Source organism: Anomaloglossus baeobatrachus, chromosome 11, assembly GCF_048569485.1.
Source record: "Anomaloglossus baeobatrachus isolate aAnoBae1 chromosome 11, aAnoBae1.hap1, whole genome shotgun sequence".
NCBI lineage: Eukaryota > Metazoa > Chordata > Amphibia > Anura > Aromobatidae > Anomaloglossus > Anomaloglossus baeobatrachus.
Window position 1 is genome coordinate 71,814,336 of NC_134363.1, and position 11,688 is coordinate 71,826,023.

An 11,688-nucleotide genomic window follows, 5' to 3' on the forward strand; every position below is an offset into this window, starting at 1 on the left:
GGCAGCGCTATGCCTTGCGGCACTGTGGTACTCACTCAGCCTGAGACACGGACACAGTTTGTACGGTAAACCAACGGCTGGTAGGACGGTCCCACAGACGGTTGCACCTGCACTCCCGGTAGGTGACGGTGACGTCTCTCTTCCTTGCACCTGTTTGACTGATGGTAGCGGTGGATTCCCTCCGGTTACCCGCTCCCCGACTGCAATCTGGGCCGGAGGAGCTCTACACTTTGCCCGCAGGCGCTGGCCCTGGGGAAACTGGTGCCTTGGCGGTGGCGGTGTCTCCCCGGTAATGGTCGGGCTGTTGCCGTCAATCGGGACTTTATTGCTGGGGGATCTGCGTCCCCTTCGCTGACGGATTCGGCAAATTGGGCGACTCCTAGCCTTGCCGGGGTCCGAGAGGCCCCTGCCCTGGTGCTGACTGTCCTTCGGAACACTGCTCCAGACCACCGGGCACACAGCCAACGGGGTCCTTCCAGGAACTTCCAAACGGTCCCCCTCCGGACAGTCACCGCCGTCGCTGACCTTGCTGTTCTAGCCCTACACACAGCTGGGCTCTCAGGCTTCTCCTTCTCTCTGCTCTGTCACCACTTCTTGCTTTCCTCCTTTTCCACTTTCCTTTCCTTCACTTTCACTTCTGGTTCACTTAAGCTCGTCCCTGAGCTGACTGCACTCTTGCCCTCCCCGGGCTTTCTGCCTGATAACTTCCTGCCTCCAGAGTTGTGAGCTCCTTGGTGGGCGGAGCCAACCGCCTGGCCCACCCCCTGGTGTGCATCACAGACTCCTGGAGGGAGGCAACAAGGATTTCTGGTTAGCAGGTGTGCCTACCTGGAGTGTGGGGTGTAGTGGTGTTGTTATCTGTGTCCCCTGGCTTGCCCAGGGCGACACATTCCCCCTTAGCAAAATGCAGACCGTCCGCGGGCTGCCGTCCTACACCGGTTTTATTTTTCTGTAAAAAGGGGGTAACAGGGTTAAACAAAACATAAGCATTTCAATCAACTCTTCCCAAAACGGGAGGCACATTTTACTTTTAACGTTTCAACGGTGTACGGTCACGGTTTCCGCTCTCTCCCACCCAAGCAACCTGGCCCTGATGCTGCCCCTAAAACCCAGGCAGCACCCCTTGACCCACAGTCCAGCACAAGTCACCCGAGCGGGATCTGTCCTTCCCTCCAGAGGGTAGCCACCGGTCCCTTTGGTGGCTGGGCCCTGGCCTGCTCTGCTCAGGGCCCTCCCTCCAACCTGCCTCTCCGGAGGCGGCATTGCGGAAACGGTAACGGTACCCAACATATTTACAAGCCACTAACGTTTGTGGTTGCCCTGCAGAGTTCACGGGCTTGTCCATGGATAGTTCCCATGCATTTTTAAACTTTTAACGGTCCCCACGGGGACAACGGTGCCGGCTCCAGCCGGTTGCAAATCAACAACAAATCAGGTGACTTCTTCGGTCATCATCTTTTCATATCATCTTTCAAAACTTTTCAACACAACAAGCAGGTGGTCCCAACGGGGACGGTGCTGCGGGCCTCCATTGCCCTACTCCGGTCTTTCAAGCGCTGGGGCTGCTGGCAAGGGGTAGAGGTCTGCGCTCGCTCGGGCCTCCGGGCCCCTCCTGAGGTTAACGTCCAGCGCAAACCATCCTCGCTCCCCAAAGTGCCGGGTATACTGCACAATATCTCCCGGCATCAGGTTACGGCCGGGATGTTCTTCGGGCAGGTGAGCATGCATGTCCCGCCGGGCTACAAACACCTCGGCCTCCAGGCCCGGCTCATAGATGAACCCGTAGCCCCGGCGGACATCAAACCGCCTCACCTGTCCCTCGTGCAGCGGTCCCCGGTCACGGAAGGTCGCTTGCCGGAGATTTTCTTTCTCACGGATCGCTCTGGCCACCAGCTCGGCCTTCTTCCTCTCTCTCTCGGCGATCTCCAGGCCCAGCGGTACCGGCTCCCTATCCCAGTACGGCGCTGCTGCCAGCGCCGGCGCACGGGTCGGGCCCCGCGGGACATCCAGAACGTTACCCACTGTCAGGAAGGTGGGTGGCGTATCCCGCGGTGTCATGGCCTTGGGCGCTGCCCTGCAGCAACAACCCGGCGCTACCTCAGCCGAGGTGTGGGGGATGGGCCTAGGGGCTTTCCGCTGCTGGGCCTTCGGCCTGGAGCGGGTCATCGGCTCCGGCTCGGGGAGTCTCTCAGGGGATGCCTCCGGTTCGGTCTTCGGAGTCTTCCACGGCAACACTGCGGACTTGCTGCGGGCTCCGGCTACAGGTTGGCCCGCTTGGGCGGGGACGCTGGGTACTGCTACCGGTTGCGGTGGTAGCAGGCCTAGTGGCGGGGTCACGGCCTCCGGGACGGGTGGCGAAGGAGGCGGCGAAGGGAGAGGGCTTGGACCGGGCCCCACAGCCGCGATGACCGGCCCCTCAAGGGCGTCGGGACGTGGGTCACTCACCCTCCCTTTCTCCGCTTCCTCCTCGCGTCTCCGCACGGTGGCTACAACGTCCGCCATGTCGGCCTCCCACTCCTCCATGAGGAGCTGCATCTTCACCTGCAGCCGTTGGTAGAGCTGCGCGGTCCGGATCTCTACCCACGCCGCGGTTCCAGGCGCGGGGGGCACGGTGTCGCGGGACGGCATCCACATGACGGCTGGTTCGTTTGTTTCCAGAAACGGGATGTTTGCAGAGTCCTGGCGTCCCTGCTTTTATAGCGGCGACTACATGCCGCCAGCCGCCATCGCGTCCCCCTTAGCTCTTTTCGGCCCCTCCTCTCTCGGGGCGGGGTTTTGGCCTTCGCGCCTCTACTGCTCGAGAAGATGCTCGAGCGGGAACTTTTCGCGCCAAAGATGGCGACTTCTGAAATTTTTCTGCCGGATACCTCCCTCGGTAACAAGGCGCACCTCTACCAGACGGCAGAGCGGTAAGATCCTGTTCGGGGACGCCAAGTTGTCGCGGGCGGGGAGGAGGGTGTCAGCACACCGCGCTCACCCCTTCTGCTCGGGTCCGGCAGTTGCTCCTGGTGGCTCGAGCTGCGGGCCGGATCCCGGGGTGTCTCGAGCGACACTCCTCGCCCGTGAGTGAAAAGGGGGGTGTTTGTTGGGATTATAGTTCGTGACGCCACCCACGGTTGTGGTGATGGCACCACCGCTGCTCAGTGTGAGGGTCCCGGGGATGGTGAGGGGAGCAGCCAGGTGTTGTGTTGCCCCTCCGTGGGTAGGGGTTGGTGATCCCGGGGCCCGGTGAAGAGATGTGAAGTGTAGGGCCTGGAGGGCGCAGGGACGCAGGGGCAGCGCTATGCCTTGCGGCACTGTGGTACTCACTCAGCCTGAGACACGGACACAGTTTGTACGGTAAACCAACGGCTGGTAGGACGGTCCCACAGACGGTTGCACCTGCACTCCCGGTAGGTGACGGTGACGTCTCTCTTCCTTGCACCTGTTTGACTGATGGTAGCGGTGGATTCCCTCCGGTTACCCGCTCCCCGACTGCAATCTGGGCCGGAGGAGCTCTACACTTTGCCCGCAGGCGCTGGCCCTGGGGAAACTGGTGCCTTGGCGGTGGCGGTGTCTCCCCGGTAATGGTCGGGCTGTTGCCGTCAATCGGGACTTTATTGCTGGGGGATCTGCGTCCCCTTCGCTGACGGATTCGGCAAATTGGGCGACTTCTAGCCTTGCCGGGGTCCGAGAGGCCCCTGCCCTGGTGCTGACTGTCCTTCGGAACACTGCTCCAGACTACCGGGCACACAGCCAACGGGGTCCTTCCAGGAACTTCCAAACGGTCCCCCTCCGGACAGTCACCGCCGTCGCTGACCTTGCTGTTCTAGCCCTACACACAGCTGGGCTCTCAGGCTTCTCCTTCTCTCTGCTCTGTCACCACTTCTTGCTTTCCTCCTTTTCTACTTTCCTTTCCTTCACTTTCACTTCTGGTTCACTTAAGCTCGTCCCTGAGCTGACTGCACTCTTGCCCTCCCCGGGCTTTCTGCCTGATAACTTCCTGCCTCCAGAGTTGTGAGCTCCTTGGTGGGCGGAGCCAACCGCCTGGCCCACCCCCTGGTGTGCATCACAGACTCCTGGAGGGAGGCAACAAGGATTTCTGGTTAGCAGGTGTGCCTACCTGGAGTGTGGGGTGTAGTGGTGTTGTTATCTGTGTCCCCTGGCTTGCCCAGGGCGACACAGTTTCCTATGTAGTAATGCTAAGCCTACGGAAACAAGCCCATAAATGGCATCCTCTTCTAAAGTCCAAACAGCGCCTTTAACTTTTAATGTATCTTATGGGTGAAAAACATAAACTTAGGTATAATCCAGCTAATGCCACTTCACTAGTTTACACACAGGAGCACTTTTTCAGCCGAGCTCTTCTATGTTCTCTATGAGAAAATCATTGGCGGACACATTGGGCAATGGCTTACCGTCAAGAGAACAATATTATTTGCAGACCAACATCGGACATGTCAAATTAACATCTTCACCTACCATCAGTTAGCCGTTGTCCCTGGATACATTGGATTGTGAGCCAAACTTGACAATATCAGCCGATATTACGCTAATGTTATGGGGGCCTTTAGAGATAATGAATATATAATTTTCTATTTTTTGCTTAGCCATCACTGCTCAAACATCATCTTTTTTGATTATGATTGCAAGTCCTTTTACCTTAATTTTCTTAACCTTAAATTAACGTAGAATAAATCACCATCGTGTTCAATGTCCTTCTAAACTGAACCTACAGTGGTGTGAAAAAGTACCCCCTTTCCTGATTACTTACTCTGTTGCATGTTCGACACACTTAAATGTTTAATATCACGAAGCAATTTTAAATATTAGAAAAAGATTACACAAGTAAACACAAAATTTAGAAATTAAGGTCTTCATTATTAAGGGAAAAAGAAATCCAATGATACAGACCCTATGTGAAAAAGCTATTACCCCCCCCACTTAAAACATATATTAGCTGTGGCTTATCACATATTTGGGAAGATTAAATCAATTTAGCTAGCCAAACCCAGGCCTGATTACTACCACACCTGTTAGAAATCACTTAAATAGTACCTGCCTGACAAAGTAAAGTAGACCAAAAGATCCTCAAACGATATACATTATGCCGCGATCCAAAGATATTCAGGAACAAATGTGAAACAAATTAATTGAGATCTATCAGTCTGGAAAAAGTTATAAAGCCATTTCTAAAGCTTTGGGACACCAACAAACTACATTGAGAGCAATTATCCACAAATAACAAAAAATGGAACAGTGGTGAACCTTCCCAGGAAAGGTTGACCAACGAAAATGACCTCAAACACTTAAGTGTGACAAACATGCAAAAGAATAAGAAATCAGGAAGGGGAAAACTTTTTCAGGACAAAAGACAGCATCAATTCCAAAAAGGTTCTATACAGATTTTTCTTCCTATACAGAGCAAATCCACAAATGTTGTTTGCCTGGAACAACTGTAGTCTTTATTTTGTATGTGACAACATTAATACATTTGCATATGACAATTTATTGTCTGGCCTCTGTGGGTTATAATTCTGATTTGTATGATCAGGAGAAGCATCATTTATGATACTCTATTTAGTGTATGTGCACATTGTGCATTTTATATGCTGGTGTACCCACAATGGATTTGAAGTGGAAGTCCCTTTATGCTAATGCCAGCAGTGTTTTCCCTACAGTGTCTCTGCCGACACCCTGTTGGACATGTTTTCTGTCTTTTTTTAAAGACTGTATAAAATGGCGGTGGCTCCCAAGAGGAAACCATCAGAAGAACAGACTAATCACTTCTTTCAGACACTTCACGGCTGTCAAAGTCTGAAGTGGTTAAAAGAAGTCACAAAAGACGGAACATACGCACAGCAAGTCATTTTGGCCATGCTCGGTATGTGTTCTTTTCGGCATTTTCTTGAGCTTCTTAGACAGGTTCCAGGCAAAATTTACCTGAAAAACTAGTGTACTCTAAGGCGGGCTTTGCACACTACGACATCGCAGGCCGATGCTGCGATGCCGAGTGCGATAGTGCCCGCCCCCGTCGCAGCAGCGATATGTGGTGATAGCTGGCGTAGCGAAAGTTATCGCTACGCCAGCTTCACACACACACTCACCTGCCGTGTGACGTCCCTGTGGCCGGCGACCCGCCTCCTTGTTAAGGGGGCGGGTCGTGCGGCGTCACTGCGACGTCACACGGCAGGCGGCCAATCAGAGCGGAGGGGCGGAGATGAGCAGGATGTAAACATCCTGCCCACCTCCTTCCTTCCGCATATCCTACGGAAGCCGCAGTGAGGCCGGTAGGAGACGTTCCTCGCTCCTGCGACTTCACACACAGCGATGTGTGCTGCCGCAGGAGCGAGGAACAACATCGGACTGTCGCGTCAGCGTAATCATGGATTACGCCGACGCTGCACCGATGATACGATTACGACGCTTTTGCGCTCGTTAATCGTATCATCCAGCCTTTACACACTGCGATGTCGCCTGCGATGCCGGAAGTGCGTCATTTTCAATTTGACCCCACCGACATCGCACCTGCGATGTCGCAGTGTGCAAAGTGCCCCTAAGTGTAAGCCAGAGTGTGAATACAGATATAACTGTCAGTCACTAAATGGGACTACCCATTTGATTCCTAAGCCCAAAATGACAGAAGTTTTATAAATAAAATACAAGTTCTACTGACTCTTTTCCAGTCTGTTTAGCGCCAGTAAAATATTGTTAGCAGATTGTGTAGAACTTTCAATTCACAGGATCCCTTTAATAATGGTATGATTCTTGTAATGTATCACCCATTGTCATTGGCTGAATATCTTTCTCTTAAAGTAGGCGTGAGTCATATACTGACACTTGATGTCGTTTTACCACAAATAACCATTTGAAGGTGGAGGTGTAACCTCTGGGCTCTTCATTGGTATTGAGAGCAAAGGTCCATTTCCAGACTTGCAGTTATGGAAACTGTGTGGAAGCTTGAGACACTGATCAGACATTTCGGCTATGTTCACACTAACTTTTTTCAGTTAATAAAACATCAGTTTTCAAGCAGAAACTGCTTCAAGGATCATCCTTTTTTGAGGAGGTTTTGAAGTGTGTTTCCTTTTTCTCAATCATTCTTGAGAAGTTTTGGAAGGATTGTTTGTATCCTAAAGAGTAGAGATGAGTGACCACGAGGTTCGGTGTTTGGTGTTCAAACTAACCACAGACACACAGTTCGGGTTCGGATGATTTACGTATGCAAACAACTTTCGAGAGCATTGCTGTTTACGGGTACACTTGGTGCTCAACCCAGTGCAAGCTGTTTGTAGTGTTTGGGAGTAACAACAGCATGATCGGATGTAGTGTGTAGCAAACAAACAAAAAGGAACCCACCTCCGCCCATCCTCACCCAGAAGTGATCTGTTTGTGGCTGGCTGCATGTGGGCGGATACATGAACTGCCCAATTAGTGACTTCCATTGGGGTTTAGGTCAAGTCCGGGTCCCAAATGGAACTTTAAAGCCTGGCTGAACCCGCTGAAGCAAACTGCCAAGGGTTCGCTCATCTCTATTTGGAATCCAAGCTATGCACAATTGTAAAAAGGCTTGTTTCTGTTGATAAGCAAGGGACAGATATTACCGAATACTTTACATTTGGATACTTCCCATTTCATACTAGTTAGAAATACAAGAAACAAATGAATTATGTATAATATGTTTTCCTAATATATTGTCAAACTACCTTCAATCTTTAATAGTTGTACCTCTATCTTGAGCTTTGTCTTCAAAGTCCTTCAACCGCGATGCCAAATGAAGGAAACCGGTCATGTTGAAAATGATGTCTGGTCTTCATGCAGGAGGTTACAGAGAAGAAGGGTCTGATCAGATTAAAGGTTTCAGTAAACCTTCTATTTTAGAAACTGAATTCCTGATGTTTGTATTTATATGAGTCCAGTGGGCGGTCCTATTCAGTGATTGACAGTTTTCCCTTTATGACTCTGCAGCCAGAGATAGCTGTATAAGACACTAGGAATAACAAGATATCCTGAAACTTTTCTAACAAACTTTATATCATTTTGCTCCACTTTTCCATTGGACAGCATGTAAGATGTGACAGATTCCCTTTAATTGAGCCCCATCTAATGCCTACGCCGCCTGCTGACATGAATATGCTACATCATAAGGGTTACAAATGAATGATATAAAGATGCATAAACTATTACTAATAAAATAACAGTCACCACCCCCTAAAATATAAATATAACATACATATTGAACAAACGTGCCCACTGTACAGGCCTCGTATGGTCATTTTGAGCTGGAACGAGAATGTAATCTTTTTTAATCCCTGCACATTAAATACCCTTTTAATGGTGGAGACTTTACAATAATAGAAATGCTTATGCTGCAGTAATACAAGTCGCTGCTATCCTGCAGGCTGCAAAACACGCTGTTCAGAACAGGCGTCCTATAGAGAAAATGAATCAAGGTTTAATGCTGAGGTACGCATTCTGGGCACTATATTTTTGAAAAATGATCCTTATACAAGGGATCCAGAAAAGACTGGTTATAGCTGGAAAATCGTATCAGTCTCCGCTGTAAAGTGTTAGAGAAATAGTTGCGGTCTCTGGTTACATCTTGCTGGGCAGTAAACAGGCTCCATTTCCTTCCCTGAAGTTCTCTACCTTATGTCTTCAGCTTGTCAGTGCTGGTTTAGAATGGTATTTTTACTATGTTAGGTGCTCACACTCATAGACTCCACAATATTTTACAACACACATGATTTAAAACTCTGACGTCATGTGATCTTCAATAGTCGATCAATGGGAAATTTCTGTACAGAAAATTGAATATCCAAATTGACTACAGGCTATGGGTGAAATCTATTAAAACTTTGTGCAAAATAAAGATGAAAAATTATTTGAAATTTTGTTAGTTGCTTTGATAGTATGCGGAAACAGAAGGATTAATGCTGCGCTACTGTGGAGAGAAAGACAAGTCCGATGTGTCTTGGGTGATTTATTAGATAAGGCGTTTTGGAGAAACCATCTCCATCGGAGTGTGACCTGATGAAGAAGATGGTTTCTCCAAAACGTGATGTCTTATAAATCACTCTTAAAGGGAACTTATCACCAGATTTGGCGACTGTAGGCTGCAGCCACCATCAGTGAACGCTGATATACAGCATTCTGTATATACAGCATTCTGTATAACACTTTTATGATACTCATCTGAGGGGCAGTCCGGTCCAATGGGTGTTGCTGGTCTCCAGTCCAGTGCCTCCTCTCTGCTGCGATCTTCATCCTCCTTCTATCCAGCCCACTGGGGATGATGCTTCTACATCATCCACACAGGCTGAAACTGTGGTTCTGCGCAGGCACACTTTGATCTGCCCTGCTGAGCTCCAATGTCACAAACAAACAGTCTGGGATTCTTTAGTTGCCCAGCCTGCCATGGGGTCATGTGTGTCGGCTGGTTCTGGCTTCACTGCTCCCCAGTACAACGGAGTTAATTCCTGCTAGTTTGTGCTGCTGATTACCATCCTCAGCCACCTTCACCCTTTATAAGGTACTGGATTCAGAGGCTGAGTGCCGGATATAGCTACCTCGGTTCCTGTGGTTATCCAGTTCTACGGTGATCTACTAGTTCCGGTTCTGCATGGTGTTGTGAGTTCGCCAGTTGAGTATTTATTCCCTACCCCTTTTGCATTACTTCCCAGTTCACATACTATCCCTCCTTTGTGTTTGTGTGCACAAGTTTTTGTTTACCCTTATCTGTGCCTATTTGTGGGGTTTTCATTACTAGGTTTCCGGCCCGCTCCTGGGTGGGGGGAGTAGTATCAGAATTTGGACAGGAGACATGCTGGGGGTTGGAACCTGGCTTCCATCGATCCTACCTTCGAGATAAGGGACAGCACAGGTGCCCCAGTCGTAGGGTCAGCAGAGGAGCCCCTGTTCCATCGGTACATATCCCAGGACATTGACCTTGTGTGTGGAGGGGGGCAGCTTCCTCTTAATCTCTTGCAGCTATCACATTACATTGTGTAGCACACACAATCAGAGGATGCTATCATAACTTGTATAAAACCATAAGCAGGAAATACAGCGCCTACTTTGTGGTAAATATCTGGATAGTGAGCGAATGTGATAGTTCACAGAATGAAGATTGGGCATGAAATCCATAAAACACAGAAGAAACAATACAGTAAAAGCACAGAAGTGAGAAAGATTAGTGTTCGAGGAAAATAAAATTTTATCATTTTTCCTGGTGTACAAGACGACTGGGCGTATAAGACCACCCCCAACTTTTCCAGTCCATATAGAGTTTGTGATATACTCACCATATAAGACTAACCCTTTGTATGTGGTGCCCAGTGTACAACTTTAGCACCCCACGGAGCAGGTGTTTTAATTTACTCGTTGCCGGGCCTGTGGTGCAGATCCTCTGGGTCATTACGGGGTGGCCTGGCCCGGTTCCGTTACCCCGAGGCGTACAGGAAGAAGGGTTGGGGGGTGATAGGAAGGATGGAGGTAGTAGTTGGAGGTTAGGAAAGTCTTTTAAGATGATCGTGACGCCACCTGTGGTGTGCAGCCAGGGATGGGGGCTGCCGCTGAAGGGTTTGTTACCGGGGCAGATGTTGGGTGCAGCCGGGATGGTGTCGCTCCCAACAGATGGAGTGGGATTACTCTGGAAGGATGACGGGTGTGGTGGTAGTCCCTGTTGGCGCTGCAGCACTGGGTGACAGCGCTGGTAAAGGAGAGGCAGAGGCAGGGGCTGCAGTTCTAAGTCTTTTTACTTACAGGTAGTTTAGGCGCTTCCCCAGAGTACCGATCTCTGCCACAATGGGCCCCTGCCAATCCCGGATAGTCGGTAGTCACCGCCGGTGGCCGTGAAAGTCTTTTAGTGAAGTGTCCCTCGCTTGCTATCTGGAACCCGGGCCGAGCCTCCTGCTCCATGCAATGGGTCCACAAAGACAGAGAAACACTAACTCCAGTTGTCAGTGATAGGTGTTATCCCATGCAGTCCCCAGGAAGGTTCTGCCTAAAGTGTGATGGTTGCACCTACTTCTACCCCATGTGGTGTTTGCCCCCAGTGGTTGTTCTAGTGACCGGGAAAGTCCCATGCATTGTGATGGCTAATTCCCCTGTCTGCCCTAGTCCAACACCCTGTGAGTAAGTATGACACCCTGGACTAGCCAGGTAGTCACAGGTAGGCCCTTACACAAACACCCCCCGCCCCTTAATAAGGTGACAGCAGCCAAACTACAAAACCCTTGTCACCTGCCTCCAGGTTTGATGTTCACACCAGGGGGTTGGAGCCAAGCAGTTGGCTCCACCCACCGAGGAGTACACAGGCCCCGAGGCAGGAGAATGAGAGAGATTAGCTTTGACAGTGGAGTGGAGTGGAGTTCGAGTGCAGACCTGTGCCCAGGTCTGCGATAGTCTAACACCAGGTGTCTAGGTTGGAGCCCAGTCACCTCTGGCAAGAAGGCAGACGGGGTGGTCGCCTGCAGGAGCTGGGATTACAGCCAGTGGAACCGTATGGACCGGGGATGGGCGGTGGCCCGCCGGTACCGAACAGGGGAACCGATTGGAAGTCGGAGCACCAGGAGGGCTACTCAGACCCAGTACAAGACCCAGAAACAACCGGGCCGAGTCAAATAACTGATTGAGGAGTGGACTTTAGGCCCATTCCCACCTAAGACCCGACTGAAGACAACAGCCAAAATATAGGGGTAGAAAGCC